The following is an 18,126-nucleotide window of genomic DNA, read 5'->3' as shown; positions in this document are numbered from 1 at the left end:
TATTGCTTAATGGAAATCAAAATCAGAGTTATTTACACCCTGCCCTTACAGGCCTTACACCCTGCATTTCACAAATATCGCACACCGTACACACTGCATTTCACAACTACTAAATTATGAAGAATGCACACTTGAAATTAACAAGTTACAAGAGAAAAAGAAATGCTAATACACCTTAACCCCATGAACACTCAGCAAACTGTGTGGGAGGAACTGTGACTCAGTGGGAGAGGATCGCATTGCCATGCAGAAGGTCCAAGGATCAACTCAAGTTTCTTGAGTTAAAAGATTCATCAGTAGGTAATGTGAGAGCCAGTGTGGTGTAGTAGTGAACAGTGGTGGCCTCTAATCGGGAGAACAGAGTTTGATTCCCCACTCCTCCAGAAGAAGCCAGCTGGATGACCTTGGGCTAGTCACAGTCCTGATAGTTAAATTCTTAAGGAGCGGTCCTGTCAGAGCACTCTCAGCCCCACCTCCCTCACAGGGTGTCTGTTGTGGAGAGAGGAAAGGGAAGGTAAATGTAAGCCACTTTGAGACTCCTTCCAGTAGAGAAAAGTGTCGTATAAAAACCAACTCTTCTTCATCTTCTGATGTATCATGTCTTTGGCAGTTGTTTAATTGTCTCCTTTGCTGCCTCTCTGGAGATCAGCTGTCTGGCTGCTTTCTTAGCTAAATCAGTTCGAGGATGAGGTTCCGAAATCAGTGATTCAGTTGATTTGAGTTGTCCCAAACCAGGAAACCTCCAATCCAAATAGTAGTGTTTTTCTCCATGAGCATTCCTAGTCTGTGCCCCATTCCAAAGATGCTAGGACCCCTTAGGGGGCCATAGGCCCCCACTGCGTATGGTTGGGCTGGACATCAATTGCTACAGTGGGAGAGCGCCAGGTACTACCTGGAGTATCTCAATCCTACCAATTGGAGTTAGAGTTACGTAGCATTATAGTTCAAGAAAGGTTCCCCTAGTTTATCAGATAGGGTCTGAGTGCATCTTCTTCCATCTGTTTTGCAGCTCTTAATCAAAAGGAAAGCTTTCATGCCAGCATCAGGGGGGATTGAGGAAAGACACATTCAGAGGGGGTTGGCTGTTGCCTGATGCTGCACCATGGCCTGCCTTGGTGACTCCAAGGTGTAAACTGCACAGAGCTTTTATTCCAATCCCGGGTTGATTCAGTCCCTGCCGTCTACACAGAATGCGATTTCCGTTTGGATTTGGGGCAATTTAAATTTTCCTTCTGCAGCAAGAAGGATTGATCCGGAGTGACCCTACCTTTATTGTACGATATCTTAGAGTGCTTTTAACCCTCAATATATTTTAAAATCGCATTGTTTTGAATCTGGGCTCTCCTCTGTAGTAGAGAACCCATGATTAGCTACAGGGGACCATGTGACAAACTTGCCTTAAAGGAGAAGCCCCTAATTTCTCTCAACTTCTATCGGTTTTGGATTTTTTTCTGCCTTCTTCTATCATCTCCACCCCCCCACCCGCCTTTCAAGAAAAGAAAGGATTTTTTCCTTCTCTGACTTCTTGGATCCTCTCCCCCCTTCAAGAAAACAGAGAAAGAGTCTCCATTTGCCTCCCCCCTCTTCTGAGCCTCCCTAACCAGAAGATTTTCCTGTTTCAATGGGGGGGGGATAGGAAGACTCAAGTTTAAATCGATCTGAATTCAACAGGATTGACAATGGAATAAAGAAAGTAAGTGCAGACTCAGGCCATCTGGATCAGGGACATCAACGAATACTTGTGCATTACCACTGCTGTCCTGGAGGCTGCTATATACTTTTTATATTGCGTCATTTCATTGATATTTGGGGGTTTTTTTGTCTCCCTCAAAAGAATAATCAGTAGGCTTTTGATTGGATAGCTAAAATACTTGTCTATTAAAATGCTTATCGAATGGTACATTTCTGTCTCTGGACTGAATTCATTTTGGCTACCTGTGTTTTCCTAGATTGGGAGATAATTGTGCACCGAGCTAATAAACCTTGCTTTGAATTGAAGCCGGCGCTCCAGTTTCCCCAGTAGGACATCATTTTAATGGGTGTTCCTTCCCTCAGGGTGAAATAGTAATCTTATAAATGAAGGTTACATGGCAAATTGGTTACAACAGGTGCTTGAAATCTCCATCTTTCTATCTTAATCATTTAGCGATCTCCTGTGCCACAGGCAGTGGCTTTGGGGAAATTAACAGTATTGCTTGCTACAAGCCCAGGCATCTCCCTCTGTCATTCATTCACTTATTTCTGGGTTAGCGCAAAATTAAAAGTGTATTTTACAGGAAAAACTCAATTACCAAAGCCTCTGTAGGAACAAGCAGTAGTAAATATGAGGCAAGAGGACAAGAGCGCTCTCAAAAAACAACAACTGCACACCAAATGCACCTTGTCTTTAAAGCCCCTTCATTTCGGAGAAAAACCTGCTTTCGTACAAAGTTGTGGCATATCATCACAGATTGGCGCATTTGCTGGGTATGTACTTGCATACCTAAATGCCATCAAGTCATAAATGAGTTATCGCATTCCTAGAAAGGGGCTTACAGTGCCAGGGAGAAGAAGGAGGAGGAGGAGATGGTTCTTATATGCTGCTTTTCTCTACCTGAAGGAGTCTCCAAGTGGCTTCCATTCGCCTTCCCTTTCCTCTCCCCACAACAGACACCCTGTGAGGGAGGGGACTGCTGTGAGGGAGGGGAGACCGAGACAGCCCTGATATTACTGAAGAAGAAGAGTTGGTCCAGATATGTCACTTTTCTGTACCCGAAGGTGTCTCAAAGCGGCTTCCAGTCGCCTTCCTTTTCCCCTCCCCAAAACAGATGCCCTGTGAGGCTGAGAGAGCCCTGACATTACTAAAGAAGAAGAGTTGGTTCTTCCCTTTCCTCTCCCCACAACAGACACCCTGTGAGGTAAGTGAGGCTGAGAGAGCCCTGATTTTACTGAAGAAGAAGAAGAGTTCGTTCTTATAAACTGCTTTTCTCTAACCCAAACGAGTCTCAAAGCGGCTTACATTCACCTTCCCTTTCCTCTCTCCACCACAGACGCCCTGTGAGGGAGGTGAGGCTGAGAGAGCAGAGGTGGGGGACTGCAGAGCAGTCCTTGGTGGTCACCCATTCAAGCACCAGCACAGGTTCCTTTCTGAGATCTGCGGAGATTGGGCCATACCATGCTGCCTTCCTTCCCACTGTGCATCATAATATATAATTAATTGGGTATGATGGAATGGGTAGTCACCAATATCTTTTAAGATTTAGAATACTAGCACACTTGACCCACCATTGGCAGCCAGACAATCCTAAAATCTCTCGGCCATATTACACATATGCCATACGATAAATAACGAAATAGGTTTTATCCGGTGGCAAACTGAGGGCCATTTCGCACGGCTTCAAAGTAGCACAATGGTTGCTATTTGGAAACGCTACTAATTTGCCATAACCCACGACGTCGTAGACAATCTGCAACAATCCTGAAACCAATCAGCAAAAAGCGCTTCGTTGTGGCGCTTTCAGGGGAATCCAGAAAAGTGGATTCACCCTCCGGATAGCGATACACTCCTGCAACCAATCTGCAACAGTAGCGCTAAAGACCTGTGCGTTACCATTGTTGCTGGTTCTTCAAAGTCCCTCCCCCTGGCTCTCTCCTCCAAACTTCTGGCGAAGCGATCGCCATTTTTTTTTCTCCGAGCGAGCGGGGATAAACGCACCGGCGAGCCTCTTTCTGTTTAGAGGCTTCCCTGGCTTCAGTCCTTCACCTTTAGTCACTAAGCACAAACCACTGAAAAGCCCGTTTGCTGAAATAAAGTCCCTTTATTTTTTACAAATAAATTCAGCCGAAAATCGGCCCCGTGAGAGGTGGGGGGATTTTTTTTTTATCACTCGAGGCAGCGTGCAAACGATCATACAATCAAACGACAGCTCACATTAGGCAGCTGGATGGGTCTCTCCGTAGCAACGAATCTACCTAGATTCGTTGCTATGGGTCGTTTTTTTTTTTTTTTAAACCTTTCTTAAAGGGAAAGGGGCTGTTTGGGAGCATGCTAACGGCTGCCCATTGGCTGCTTGACGGCCAGGGGCGGGACGAGCTTGGCAATAGCGCTTCCTTTCTAGCGATTTCTGCCGAGACCGGAAGCCTGTGGGAAACGCTAAAAAACGCAACTGATTCCACTACAAAGGCAGGTATGCATAACGACGAATTCCACTATTTTAAATGGCGATTTTTCATTCCGCAAACAATTTGCAACAAAGATCCCTGTGCGAAAAGGCCCTGAAGGTCTCCCCCAAAGTACCTTTCCTCACTATCACTATGTCTCCCCTTCTTTGAGTCCACCTTTGCTCTACCTGGTGGGTAGCGTACTGACTGCAGGAGAATGAAGGCAGAAGACCAAAGGATGAAGAAGTAGAGAGACGTGATATAAGCCATGGCTTACAACTGTCCTGTTTCATTTCCATCTTTGCCCATACGGCATCTATTTCCACATTGGAACCTGACGGCCTTTGCTTGGAACATCTCTTGGAGGCAAGTTCTGTGCAGCCCAGAAGTTTATCCCCAGTTTTTTGAAGACCATCTCCTCCTTATGGTTGGCTGTGCCACCCTTGCAGAAAACAGGTTGACTGCATCCATCACTTTCCTTCTTTTCTTTAAAAAAAGAATGCCCCCCAAAGCAGGAGTCTGAAAATCTTGAGAGCCATCTGTATACAGCCGTAAACATAAATCAATACAGATCTCTGCAAGCTACTTAGCTTGCTCAAGTACTCCATCCACGCACCATCTTTCCTGGAACTGTCAATGGAACAGATGGATGAGGCAGACCCGTCTGCCAGCTTGGAGTCTGTCCCGCGCAAGAGCAAAGCAGGTAACACTTTGATTTTCCTCGCAGATAGAACCTGTTCAGAAAGGATTTTACTGGCGGTAAAACAAAGTTTATCAGAGCAAACATCTTGCACCTCGAGCGCAGATGATCACACCAGAGTCTGGGCAAGAGGAATTAATTCAACAATCTTTAATAGCCCGTTGCGGATGAACAACGTCCTTTTACCAGAGCTGGTCACCTACCGTTGACATCTTCAATGCCTCAGGAGATGCCAGACATGTTGACCTACTTGTCTTTCGATACCTGGGCACAAACAGTTCCTTTACAGATACTGAATTCTCATGGGTCCTACATGCAAGGCCTACTTGAGGGGTGGGGAGGGGTTGTAGAAGATTATCCAATTAGTACAAATTCCAGAAAGATAACTGCATTTATCTGCAGCAACCACAATAACAAGAAGCATCGGCTAAACATCTGGAACAGAGGTCCAGCAGTAGCTATTGGCTAGAAGGTATAGATGGAGCACGACATCTTGGGCTGTGATGTTCTGTATTCTTGGTGCTCAGGGGGCAGCAGAAAGAGGGATTCTGGAGTTCTGGCCCCGGTGCTGGACCTCCTGATGTCACTTGGGTTTTGACCACTATGTGACACAGAATGATGGACTGGATGGGCTACTGGCCTGATCCAACATTGCTTCTCTTAGGATGTTATTGTGTCACATTAAGAAATATATACCTAATACACTGTTCTCATTATGATGATCGAGTGCAAAGGCAAATGAAACAACTGGAACAATGGAAATGAAATTCTGACCTGTAATCTACACATAGCCAGCTTGGTGTAGTGGTTAGATCTAATCTGGAGATCCAGGTTTGATTCCCCACTCCCCCACATGCAACCAGCTGGGTGACCTTGGGCTCTCCATGGCACTGATAAAGCTGTTCTGACCTAACAGTAATATCAGGACTTTCTCAGCCTCACCTACCTCACAGGGTGTCTGCTGTAGGGAGAGGAAAGGGAAGGGGATTGTAAGCCGCTTTGAGACTTCTGGTAGAGAAATCTAGGGCATTTCTGCACATTGCTAAAAATAGCAATATGCCAGCTGAGTGGTGTAGCACTAAAGATTATCACGCCTGTAACCATTCCTCACCTTTTTCCTGTCTTGCTGCAGTCTGCTGCCTTTTCACACTTCTTACACTCTGCATGCCTGCTTGAAATGGCTAAAGAGATCGACGCGCTTTACAGGTGACTTGGTCATTTATAAGATAGTTACCTTTATGGACCTTTGATATTAATAAAGGTAAAGGTATCCCCTGTGCAAGCACCGGGTCATATCTGACCCTTGGGGTGACGCCCTCCAGCGTTTTCATGGCAGACTCAATACGGGGTGGTTTGCCAGTGCCTTCCCCAGTCATTACCATTTACCCCCCAGCAAGCTGGGTACTCATTTTACCCACCTCGGAAGGATGGAAGGCTGAGTCAACCTTGAGCCGGCTGCTGGGATTGAACTCCCGGCCTCATGGGCAGAGCTTCAGACTGCATGTCTGCTGCCTTACCACTCTGTGCCACGAGAGGCTCTTTGATAATAATAGACCCAAATTATATGACTTAAAATATAAAATATAAGGTATATAAAATATAAGAATTAGTTAGTGGGTTGAAGACCTTGTTTGTATCCCTGAAAAAAAATTCAGAAATAAGTTTACTGAGGAAGTAAAATACGTAAACGAGGTTTTATACCTAGGAACTTGTTTAGTATAAAGCTTTTTGCCAACGCCAGCTTGGAATTTCTTTCGGTTCATTCATCTTCGGCTGACGGGTCGTCTCTGCTTGTGTCAATCAAGCCAGGAAGCCAATCCCCTTCCTCCATTGACTAAAATGGGAATTTCAGCTTTTCCACCTTTCCAGGGGGCTGGAGGAGTGGGATTGGGGATTAGAGGAAGAGGGTGATAACATCACAGTGATAGACAGCCCATCAAAGTTGATTGCATGATGATAGAAGAAGGAGGAGGAGGAGGAGGAGGAGGAGGAGGAGGAGGAGGAGAAGGAGAAGAATTGGTTCTTATATGCCACTTTTCCCTACCCGAAGGAGGCTCAAAGCGGCTTACAGTCACCTTCCCATTCCTCTCCCCACAACAGGCACCCTGTGGGGTGGGTGAGGCTGAGAGAGCCCTGATATCACTGCTCGGTCAGAACAGCTTTATCCCAGCTGGCTGCATGTGGGGGAGCGCAGAATTGAACCCGGCGTACTAGATTAGAAGTCCGCACTCCTAACCACGACACCAAACTGGCTCTCACAGGATGTCACAGGATGTTACCAAAGTTCATTGAAAATGAGACTAAGGTCTCCTACTCTGCATGGCCTTGATTCGGAACGGGTGACTGCTCCGACCCCCTTGCAATGTCGTTTCTCCAAACAGCCCGCAGGGGAATTTGCACCTGCTGCCATCGGTCTCTCACCCCAACTTTGCCTCAGCCCTACTTACAGCTCAAAGCGTCTCAACTAGGTCACGTCCATAAAATAAACAGTTCCTCTCAGCTTTACAAGGAAACATTAATTAATGCCCCAGGTGATGGCTTTTGCTAATTGAAAACAAACCAGAGTTAACTGGTGTTGGTTTCAACAATCCTATTTATGAGAAAAGGAAAAAACTGAAGGTGACAGAGCCCATGAAAAAAAGAAAAAAGCTGTGGATGACTATTCTTTCTGTCAAGGGTAATTTTATTTGTTGTTGATGTTGTTGTTCCGCAATAAAGATCTATCCGAGCATTTCTGATATGTTGTATTATGAGGCAACCGTGCCTTAGCCCTTGAGTTTTGACATGCGGGGCTGTAACTTTCTTTGTTTTAATACAATCTTTCACAGCTTATTCCTGTCCTGAAGAATATCATATTTTCATTCTTTACAACCGGAGTAGATAAGCGCAGGGAACTCCATCTTTATTTTTGCCTGTTTTGTGTATTGTAATAAACCCTTTTATTTTGTCCCCTGTTCTCTGTGTTCGTCTCAGGAAATTTATCAGGTCTCCATTTTCCTTACAGAGATTAATTTAAAAGATTCTAGCACAAAGACACATTTGATTCTCAAAGCAGACCAAAACAGGACAGGATGAAACTGGTAGATGTTTCGTCATACTGACCTTGCTTAGATGGCTTTTGATAGAAGTCCAAGTCCAAGTGAATTCTGAAGACTCCTTATACATTCTCCGTATTCTGTGGTTAGTAGCCGGTATATATTTGTTCTCATTTGGTTCTCTCTGACGTGGTTGTTTATTCTGATTTGCTTACTCTGTGACCATTTCTGCATTTGGAGACATACTTCATTTTAGCCTCGCTTTGGATTTCCATCAGATGCTGAGAGTCAACACTAGGTTGTCCATATTTGGGCGGTCCTCTCCTCATTCCCTCCCTCAGAGACTATGCCCCCATCCCAGAAATCAGGTAGAAACAAGGGAATATTTTTTACTCTACTGCCCCATATATTATGTTATTATTATCACAAGCTTCAAAGCCCATTCCTAAGAACAGGCCTTGAAAGGGTGCCCTCCCCCAGCCCCCGACCAGGCAGCTTAGGGTGGCTTTGGGCTGCAGATCGCAGCCAGATCAAGTGGGATGGGCATGGCCTGGGCAGCTCATTAGCAGGGCTGGAACAGAGCTCCTTAGCAGGCATTCAGCAGGCCAGGAGGCCCTCGTTAGCAAGCCCTCCACCATGACCCTTTGCCCAGGGCCCTCTCCCCTTATCTGCTGCTAGCTCTAGGCACTGAGGCATCTGAGAGCAAAGAGGCTAGAGTCCAGGGCTGGAGGGCAGGAGCTGCAGGGGCAGGGCCAATCAGGACAAAGCTGGCTGCACCCTGATTGGCCCTATTCTAATTTGGACAGCCGGACATGTCCCACCCCCCAGGCTGTTTCATAAATATATAGAGGAATAACAATGGATTATTATTATTATTATTATTATTATTATTATTATTATTATTGGATTTATTCCCTGCCATTCCCAAAGCTGTCAACAATCCTTTAACCCCACCCCCGACTTCCATCAATAACAGAAACCACAGATGGCAAAATCTAATCCAACCCTCCTACCAATATCTCATCATGTGGGCTAGAAGGGGGCCATTGATGTTCCATAATCCAGTGCTAGGAAACGGTAACACTAGCACTCAAAGGGCCACCCAAAGGGCACCCAACGGGGGGGAGGGCAATGATCTTCCTTACTGCCCTTGCCTCAACCATAGACCTAGCAGAAGAGCTCCGTCTTGCAGGCTCTGCAGAACGCAGAAAGTTATGCTATGAATTATAATAATACAATTTACATTGCAGAGGTACTCTGGTCTGACAGCAAAAGAAAAGTTGAAGAAACTTTTAAATGATAAGAACCCCCAAATCACCCTGCCATTAAGATGTGCAAGAATTTCAGGGTGGAAACAAATCTTTGTGCGATGTTTGCAACTTTTATATACACTATTGATTTTTAGTTTTAAATTCATTCAGCCATTTTACTAATATATTCACATTAGACCTTTTACAGGTATTATTGTACTGGACTGCAAATAAACTCTTTGTTTGTAACTCAGTTTTTACTATCTGAAGGAGTCCCAAAATGGGTAGAGGGGAGGCTGAGAGAGCTCTGAGAGAACTGTGACCAGCCCAAGGTCACCCAACTGGCTGCATGTGGAGGAGGAGTGGGGAATCAAACCCAGTTTGCCAGATTAGAGGCCCCCTCTTTTAACCACTACACCAAGCTTGCTCTCAGAAGAAGAACTGGTTTATTACTACCTGAAGGGGTCCCAAAGTGTCTTAAAATCACCTTCTCTTCCTCTCCCCACAACCCTGTGAACTAGGTGAGGCTGAGAGAGCTCTAAGAGAACTGTGTACGATCCCAGGTCACCCAGCTGGCTGCATGTGGGGGAGCGGAGAATCAAACCCGGTTCTCCAGATTAGAAGCTGCCACTCCTAACTACTACACTGAGCTGGCCTTTTATAACAACTAGAGGCTTTGAAACTTTTGTATTATTTACAAACACACAAGAAGAACATACCAGAAGCAAGCAAGCTGTGCGAAATCAGGCCGCAGAGCTCCAGACTGCAGCTTGGATCCCCCTCTTCCCATTCAAAGCTGCGGGCCCATTTCCCTCAGTTTACTCTCTCCCTCCAAAATGCCTGAATGCTATTTTTACAAGCTCCCTGCCCCACCAACTCACCTGTAAAAAATGTAGCCCTCTTTGCACTTAGAGACTGCGCTCTCTAAATACTTGGGAGAGCAATATCCTGTGATTTGCTCTCACTGGTAACATCTGGACTCTAAGCAAGCCTGTGTGCTAATGAAGGCACGACCAGCCACGCTATTGCAATAATGTGATTTTTATTTTTTAAAAACTACTCTCTCTCTCCCGAAACATGGAACGTTTGTAAACTTGCTCCAAAATGTATTCTGGTTCACCTATAACTGAACGAAATTAATCCTGTGACCACAAAACTGCAAGGGAGAATGAGTCTTCCACTCCTCTAAGACTTTGAGAGTCAACAGAAGAAGAACAGCTGGTTTTTATATCCCAGTTTAATCCCCTAAGAAGTCTCAAAATGGCTTACAGTCGCCTATCCTTCCTCTCCCTACCACAGGTGCCCTGTGAGGCAGAGCCAGCATGGTGTAGAGGTTAAGAGCAGCAGACTCTAATCTTGAGAGCTGAGTTTGATTTCCCGCTCCTCCACATGCAGCTTAGGAACCAGTCACAGTTCTCTTCAGGCTGTTCTCAGAAGAGGAGTTCTCTTAGAGCTCTCTCAGCTCCACCTACTTCACAGGGCATCTGTTGTGGGGAGAGGTTGTTCATAAGCTGCTTTGGGACTCCTTCTAGTAGTGAAAACCAGACTATTAAAAAAAAACCCAGCTCTTCTTCTGTTCTTCTAGGTGAGGCTGAGAGAATTCTGAGAGATCTGTGACTGGCCTAAAGTCCCCCAGCAGGCATCAGGTGGAGGAGTAAGAAATCAAACCGTGTTCTTCAGGTTAGACTCCGCTGCTCTCAACCACGACACCAAGCTGACTCTCAAGCCTGGGTTAGAGGTGTGGTAATAATTCTAAAAATAAATAAATTGCACTTGAGCTTTGCAGGAGTGACGATCCGTCCACCCCTCCAGTGAGTCAAAATATCCGTTAAATCTTGGGAACATCTTCCAGTGGGTTGCCTATTAGCGGAGAAAGTTCTGTTGCCTGCGCATTGTCCCTTTTCTTTCTTATTTTCTTCCTTCCTTCAGCTTCCTTTCTAAAGGACAAAGGGAAGCGGCCGGCCGTCTCCCCTGCTGCGGGTGACAAAAAGCAGAGATAGTGGTACGTTAACACCGAGCACGGTCCTTTGCCAATCTCCGAAATGTCATCGCCCGGGCAGCCTGCTGGGCTCAGCTCCGAGCCGTGGTGCCCAGCCTGCTAATAAAAAAAGAAGAAAGGTTAATGAAGGCATTGGGTTATTTATTAGCTGGACTGAAATCGCTGGCTTTTTTATCTGTATTGTTTGTTCGAGGCAGAAGGTCTCGCCTTTGATTTTGAACGCTACTTTATCCTTCTGTAGCGTGCCTGGCTCCGTTTCTCAGTCGAAGACTTCGCGTTCTTTCAATACTTCCCCCGAGTCCCCCCAGGAGGGGAGGGATTGATTGGAGGAGGTCACCTTGAAAAGAGGTCTCATGCGCACGCCGTCCTGTCTCCATCGGTGAGCGGGAGGAGGGGCTAGCGGTCGTCCGCCTGCCAATTCGTTAAGACGGATGGCCCGACGGCCTGGATTCACATTGGTTCTCACATTTCCCATTCCTTGACTGACAATGGAAGCATATGTCCCCATGGAACATCAGCTGTGCATCATTTCTCCCCATGGGAAGGAGCAGGACTCAAGGAAGCTCATACAAATGTTAAATCTTCGATCCTGGTCTCTGGCTCTTTCCTACGGCTACAGATATAGATCAACATAGCTACCCATCCTGCTGTGGAATGACCCTTTTGACTGTGGACAAGCCTCAGAACTGGGCAGGAAGTTATGTCAGTTGGCCACGCCTCCTAGCCACACATTGGTCAGTTATAGTGCAATCTTCCGGTCCTGCCTCAGACCTCAAGTTCGGTCCTCAGCAGCACTACAGACACAACAGCAAACCTCCTTTGGATGTCTCTTGCCTTGAAAACCCTACAGGATTACCATAATCCAATTGTGACTTGATGGCACTTGCCACAATCATGTACATGTATAACAGTCATGCTTCTCATAAAGCTTCCATATAATACCAATGTGCACAGTTCTGTACTCTTCATGCTTACACCCTTCCCACACCAGGAATTTACACACCTTCCCACACCAGGAACCGACTCATAGCTCTTCTCGTGGTGGTGGAAATGCTGTCCCAAGTCTAGCCCAACTCAGTCCTTCATTTGCCCCACAGCAAGGGAATGCAGATAATACCAGGCCGCGGCTCCTCCTCCTCCTCCTCCTCCTCCTCCTCCTCCTTTTCCCCGGCTGCTGCCTCGGAGGCTGCCCTGCCTCTCTGCCGCCAGCTCACCATTGGTGCTCTCCAGTGGCCACCATGCCTGGGGCTCCCCCTCGACGTGGCACTGCACAGCTGCTGCTGGCAGCGCCCCCCAGTGGTTGGTGGGAAGTCAGGGGCGCCGGCGGGAAAGCAAGCGGAGCTGGGGCTCAGGCAGCAATGTCCTTCAACAAACAACTACCCCCCGGGCCTCAGTAAAACTGTCAAGCGTTGATCAGTCCCCAGTGATAAAAAGGTTGGGGACCACTGCTGTATTGCATATTTGAGTTCAAAGATAGGCTCAGACTGTTGATTTCAGTAATGCCTTCTTCATAGTACCAGTGTTCTTACAATGTGAATCAGGCCTTGATGGAGGAAGGGCTTTTCAGTGGCTGTGAAACAAGATGGCTTCATGGAACCTTCATGTTCAAAGGCAGATACACTTTGAATGCCAGTGCTGGGGAACCAATATCTGGGATTGGGGTACTGGCCTCTATGCCCTATTTTTAGGCTTCTGGACCGCTGTGTGAAACAAGATGCTGGACTAGATCGACGACTGGTCAGATTCAGCAGAACATATTCCTCCACGAGGTGTGTGAAATTGAACTAACATATTTATGCCTGTGCTGCATCCAATCTGTCTGTCTGTCTGTCTGTCTGTCTGTCTGTCTGTCTGTCTGTCTGTCTGTCTGTCTATCTATCTATCTATCTATCTATCTATCTATCTATCTATCTATCTATCTATCTATCTATCTATCTATCTATCTATCTATCTATCTATCTATCTATCTATCTATCTATCTATCTATCTATCTATCTATCTATCTATCTATCTATCTATCTATCTATCTATACCGCCGCTCTCAAATGTCTTGCAGCGGTTTACAAAGATTCAAAAGTACAGTAAAATCTTGTAAAAACCCATTAAAAGTAATGAAATCAGAATATCATGATGGTGAATAATAAATATATAAGCCACACCCCTCTTTCAGCAAAGGTCTATTACTCTCTATCTGGGAGCGAGGGACTTACTTTGTGACCATCTCAGTGCTAGAGGCAGCTACTTACCTCTTCGCCCTTTGAAGATGGAGAAGGTAGCTGGAGATAGTAGTTAGAGGAGCTTAGGTGAAGGAGATCTCACTATGATTAGAAAAGCCATTCAGGCAGTAGAGTAATAGGCACCTGTTTGGTTCAGTAATTGAATGATGCAGTGTGTGAGGACTAATTTATGCATAGGAGGAGAGCATGTGGGTTTGCTGCAGGTTCACTGAAGGTTAAAGCAGAAGGTGCCATCTTCGTTCCGGGCAACAGCTTTGCAACAGTAAATTGCAGAACTTGGGCATTGCAAATAAAACCATCCATGTATTTGGTTTCTTGCATTGGAGATTTCGAAAGGCTTAACCCGGCATGTTGTAAATGTGTAGTCAAATTTCCATTTTTCTGTGCATTAACTTTAAACACCAGGTGCTCGTATTCCCGCTGCGGCCAAAGAAAAAATTCTATATCAAAATCCCTCTCAAGGAGACGAGGGACAAGAGAAGGTGTTACATAGATGCTGATGCTGATACTCGCAGAACGCACTGTGAGAGATAATTTTATGGAAACTTAAGGGTTTGGGAAGATATAACAGTAAGATATTTCGGCAAAGACTCAGAAGAGATAACAGGGATGAAAGGAGATCATTCGATAACTGAAAAAAGGAAATAGTAAACCAAAAAGAGGGCAAATGGATCTTGTAGGAAGGAACAAATTATCGGATACTTAAGTGAGCCCTCCTATTTTTTCACTGGAGCAATGCTTATAAAGCAATGCTTTTTATGGTATACTTCAGTGTGTTTTTCCTGCCTTCCGTTTAAGTCTAGATTTGCATCCAAGAGCATCTTAGAGACCAGCAAGGTTTGGGGGACATAAATTTCAAAGAGCAAAAGTTCCCTTTGAATCTAGGAATCTGGAATTTCCGTGGGATTCTTGTATCTGTTTTTTAGTTGTCAACAGGTTTTATGCTGCGTACGTCTAATGACTTGTTTTTTTTTTAATGGATCAGCCATCTTGAGCAACACTATGTCAAGATGGCACACAAATATTCCAAATAAATAAACGAATGTTGCTTTGTTGTTGTTGTTGTTAGGTGCAAAGTCGTGTCCGACCCATTGTGACCCCATGGACAATGATCCTCCAGGCCTTCCTGTCCTCTATCATTCCCCAGAGTCCATTTGCTTAACCTCCCAAAATAGTAAAAGCCCACTTGGTGTAGTGGTTAAGAGCAGTAGCTTCAAATCTGGTGAGCAGGGGGTGATTCCCTGCTCCTCCACATGCAGCCAGCTTTGGGCTAGTCACAGTCTTGATAGGGCTGTTCTCATAGACCAGTCCTGTCCAAGCTTTGTCAGCCTTAACTACCTCACAGGGTGTCTGTAGTGGGGAGAGGAAAGGATAGTGATTATAAGACACATTGAGACTCCTTTGTATAGTGAAAAACGGCGTATAAAAGCCAACCTTCCCTCTTCTTCTTTGAAATTCCATAAATATCGATACAAAACAACCATTTCCCACTAAAAACACTGGGGTGTCTTGCCAGCCCTGGAAGGGTTTCCCAAATGGGTGAAAGTTAATTACCTATTTATATATTTTAAAAATTTGTTAAACATTTATCAGGTGTTATGATCATATATAGGCATGTCAACCCACCCCCACAAATGGCCAATAATGGGCTCAGAGGAAATGGGAAAGGGGGGGGGGGCTCCAGCTGGGTATGTACACAACTATGCATCCTCATCGTATTCTGCATGAGCAAGCCTGCTTTATATCATTGTGAAAATGGTCCATTTTGCACACCATTTTTGCTTGTAGTAATGACAGATCCACAATCTGGGCAAAATATGGGCAATCCATTTTGCTAAATAAGATGCCTTATACCAGGGTAGTCAACCTGTGGTCCTCCAGATGTCCATGGACTACAATTCCCATGAGCCCCTGCCAGCATTTGCTGGCAGGGGCTCATGGGAATTGTAGTGCATGCACATCTGGGGGACCATAGGTTGACTACTCCCGCCTTATAGAATCATAGAATCATAGAATCATAGAGTTGGAAGGGGCCATACAGGCCATCTAGTCCAACCCCCTGCTCAACGCAGGATTAGCCCTAAGCATCCTAAAGCATCCAAGAAAAGTGTGTCTCCAACCTTTGCTTGAAGACTTCCAGTGAGGGGGAGCTCACCACCTCCTTAGGCAGCCTATTCCACTGCTGAACTACTCTGACTGTGAAAAACTTTTTCCTGATATCTAGCCTATATCGTTGTACTTGAAGTTTAAACCCATTACTGCGTGTCCTCTCCTCTGCAGCCAGCAGAAACAGCATCCTGCCCTCCTCCAAGTGACAACCTTTCAAATACTTAAAGAGGGCTATCATGTCCCCTCTCAACCTCCTTTTCTCCAGGCTGAACATTCCCAAGTCCCTCAACCTATCTTCATAGGGCTTGGTCCCTTGGCCCCAGATCATCTTCGTCACTCTCCTCTGTACCCTTTCAATTTTATCGACGTCCTTCTTGAAGTGGGGCCTCCAGAACTGCACACAGTACTCCAGGTGTGGTCTGACCAGTGCCGTATACAATGGGACTATGACATCTTGTGATTTTGATGTGATGCCTCTGTTGATACAGCCCAAAATGGCATTTGCCTTTTTTACCGCTGCATCACACTGCCTGCTCATGTTTAGTTTACAATCCACAAGTACCCCAAGGTCTCGTTCACACACAGTGTTACCTAGAAGCGTATCCCCCATCCAGTAGGCATGCTTTTCATTTTTCTGACCCAGATGCAGAACTTTACACTTTATTAAATTGCATCTTGTTCTCATTTGCCCATTTTTCCATTGTGTTCAGATCTCATTGAACTCTGTCTCTATCTTCTGGAGTATTTGCCAGCCCTCCCAATTTGGTGTCCTCCCTTATGCTATTAAGACACTGGTCCACTGGCCTCAGCCTCATTTACTGGTAGCTCATTAATCTGATAAGTAAGGAAAGGTCTTTCCCGCCATCTGGGATATTTTAAGACTGAATTCACTAACCTAGTTGAAGCTTTGGGCACGCATGGAATTTTGAGAACCTATAGACCAGGCCACAAAAAAATCATTTGGGGGTGGGGGGTGGGGATGATCAATTCCAAAATAGCTGTGATGGAGGCTTTGTCAAAAATATATGGAGAGCAAAAACTGTTAGAATGTTCTTCTAAGCGAGGCTTTCTCAACCAGTATTTCGTGAAGCCCTTGGGTTTCTTAATGGCCATTTCCCAAATGGGTGGAAGCTAATTTATATATACTTTCTTAAACTTTTATCGGGTGATATTGACCATATATGGTCATGATGACACCATCCCATGACCAATGATGGGCCTGGAGAGGGTGGGAAGGAGAGGGGCCCTGGGCAGGCATGTACACATCTATTCTTCTGATCATCTATTCTGCAAGATCTCACTACTTCTGGGGTTTCTCAAAGCCTGAAGAATGTTTCAGGGGTTTCTCAATGGGAAAAATCTGAGAACCGCCGTTTTAAGCCAAGCATCCTCCTATCAAGGAGGCAGCTGGCTTCAAATGTGTGCACCTGGGTCCATGTCATTCCCTCCAATGAAGTGGAGGGAAGCTGGAATTGACTCTATACTTCAATGAAGAGGAGGGAGAGAAAGTGAGCTCCAAGAAGGACATTGGCAGTTGACAATTGAGGGGAGGGGCATCATCTGGACACGGAATTGAGGTCACTGTGAGTGGACAGATAGTTGTGAATTTCCTGAATTCTGCAGGGGGTTGGACGAGATGACCCTGGAGGTCCCTTCCAACTCTACGATGACTCTACGTGACAACATGCCCATGGGCCCCATGTTGTAGACTGCTGCTCTAAAGAAGAGATGCCAAGGGTTGAGCTTCTGCAGGTAAAGCATGTGCTCTACCTTGGACCCACAGCCTGTCCTTGGAAGCAGTTCTCTAGATTCATTATTTCTGCCCAACATGCACGGCCCTCCTCCATCCCTGCATGCCCTGCTTGTTTCGCGCTTCATACAGCTCTCCCCACGAATGCATGCAAAGACAAACCCTACAAGTATAAAACGGTCCACCGCCAGTAAAGATGATGGATGGAAGTCTCAGCAAGAACAGTTGAGTTACTAACTCCAGGTTCACGTTTGCTCAAACATTCATCGATTGCCAAATCGAGATGACAATACGGCACACCAGTGGCGGGGAATGGATTGTGCTTTTATAACCACAGACTCAATAATCGTTTCCTACTTTTACAGGCACGCCAGATAATTACTTGAGCAGGAACTGGCTGACACTGTGTGTGTACAAATGCAGAGGGAAATGTTAAGCCTGCTCAGTGCATAAGGCGCTGGGCTGACAACTTCTGCATAAGGAACAAAGGGAACAGAGAGTCTAATTCCATGAGGCCGCCTTGGCCCGTCACTTGGCTCCGCTCTCACAAGTGTCGATGATCCGGAGGGTTACCAACCTCCAGGTGGGGCCCAGAGATCTCCTGCTGTTATGCTGACCGAGATCCATTCCCCTGGAGAAAATGGCTGCTTCAGAGGATGGGCTCTGTGGCACTGGACCCACTGAGGTCCCTCCCTGACCCATACCCCTCCTTTCTACAGTCCCAGGCCCCCCAAATTTCCCCACTCAGAGCTGGCAAGTCTAATGATCGGATTAAATGGACTGACTCACTTCAATCTGCATGTAGGTGGTTTGAGCATGGATGTCCTTTCTGGGACCCACATACCTGAGGGACTGCTTTGCACCCTATGCCCCCCCCCAAGGCCTTGAGCTCTGTGGGTACAAATT

This window comes from Paroedura picta, chromosome 8, assembly GCF_049243985.1.
Source record: "Paroedura picta isolate Pp20150507F chromosome 8, Ppicta_v3.0, whole genome shotgun sequence".
Classification (NCBI taxonomy): Eukaryota; Metazoa; Chordata; class Lepidosauria; order Squamata; family Gekkonidae; genus Paroedura; species Paroedura picta.
Note: the sequence above shows the minus strand (reverse complement) of the source record.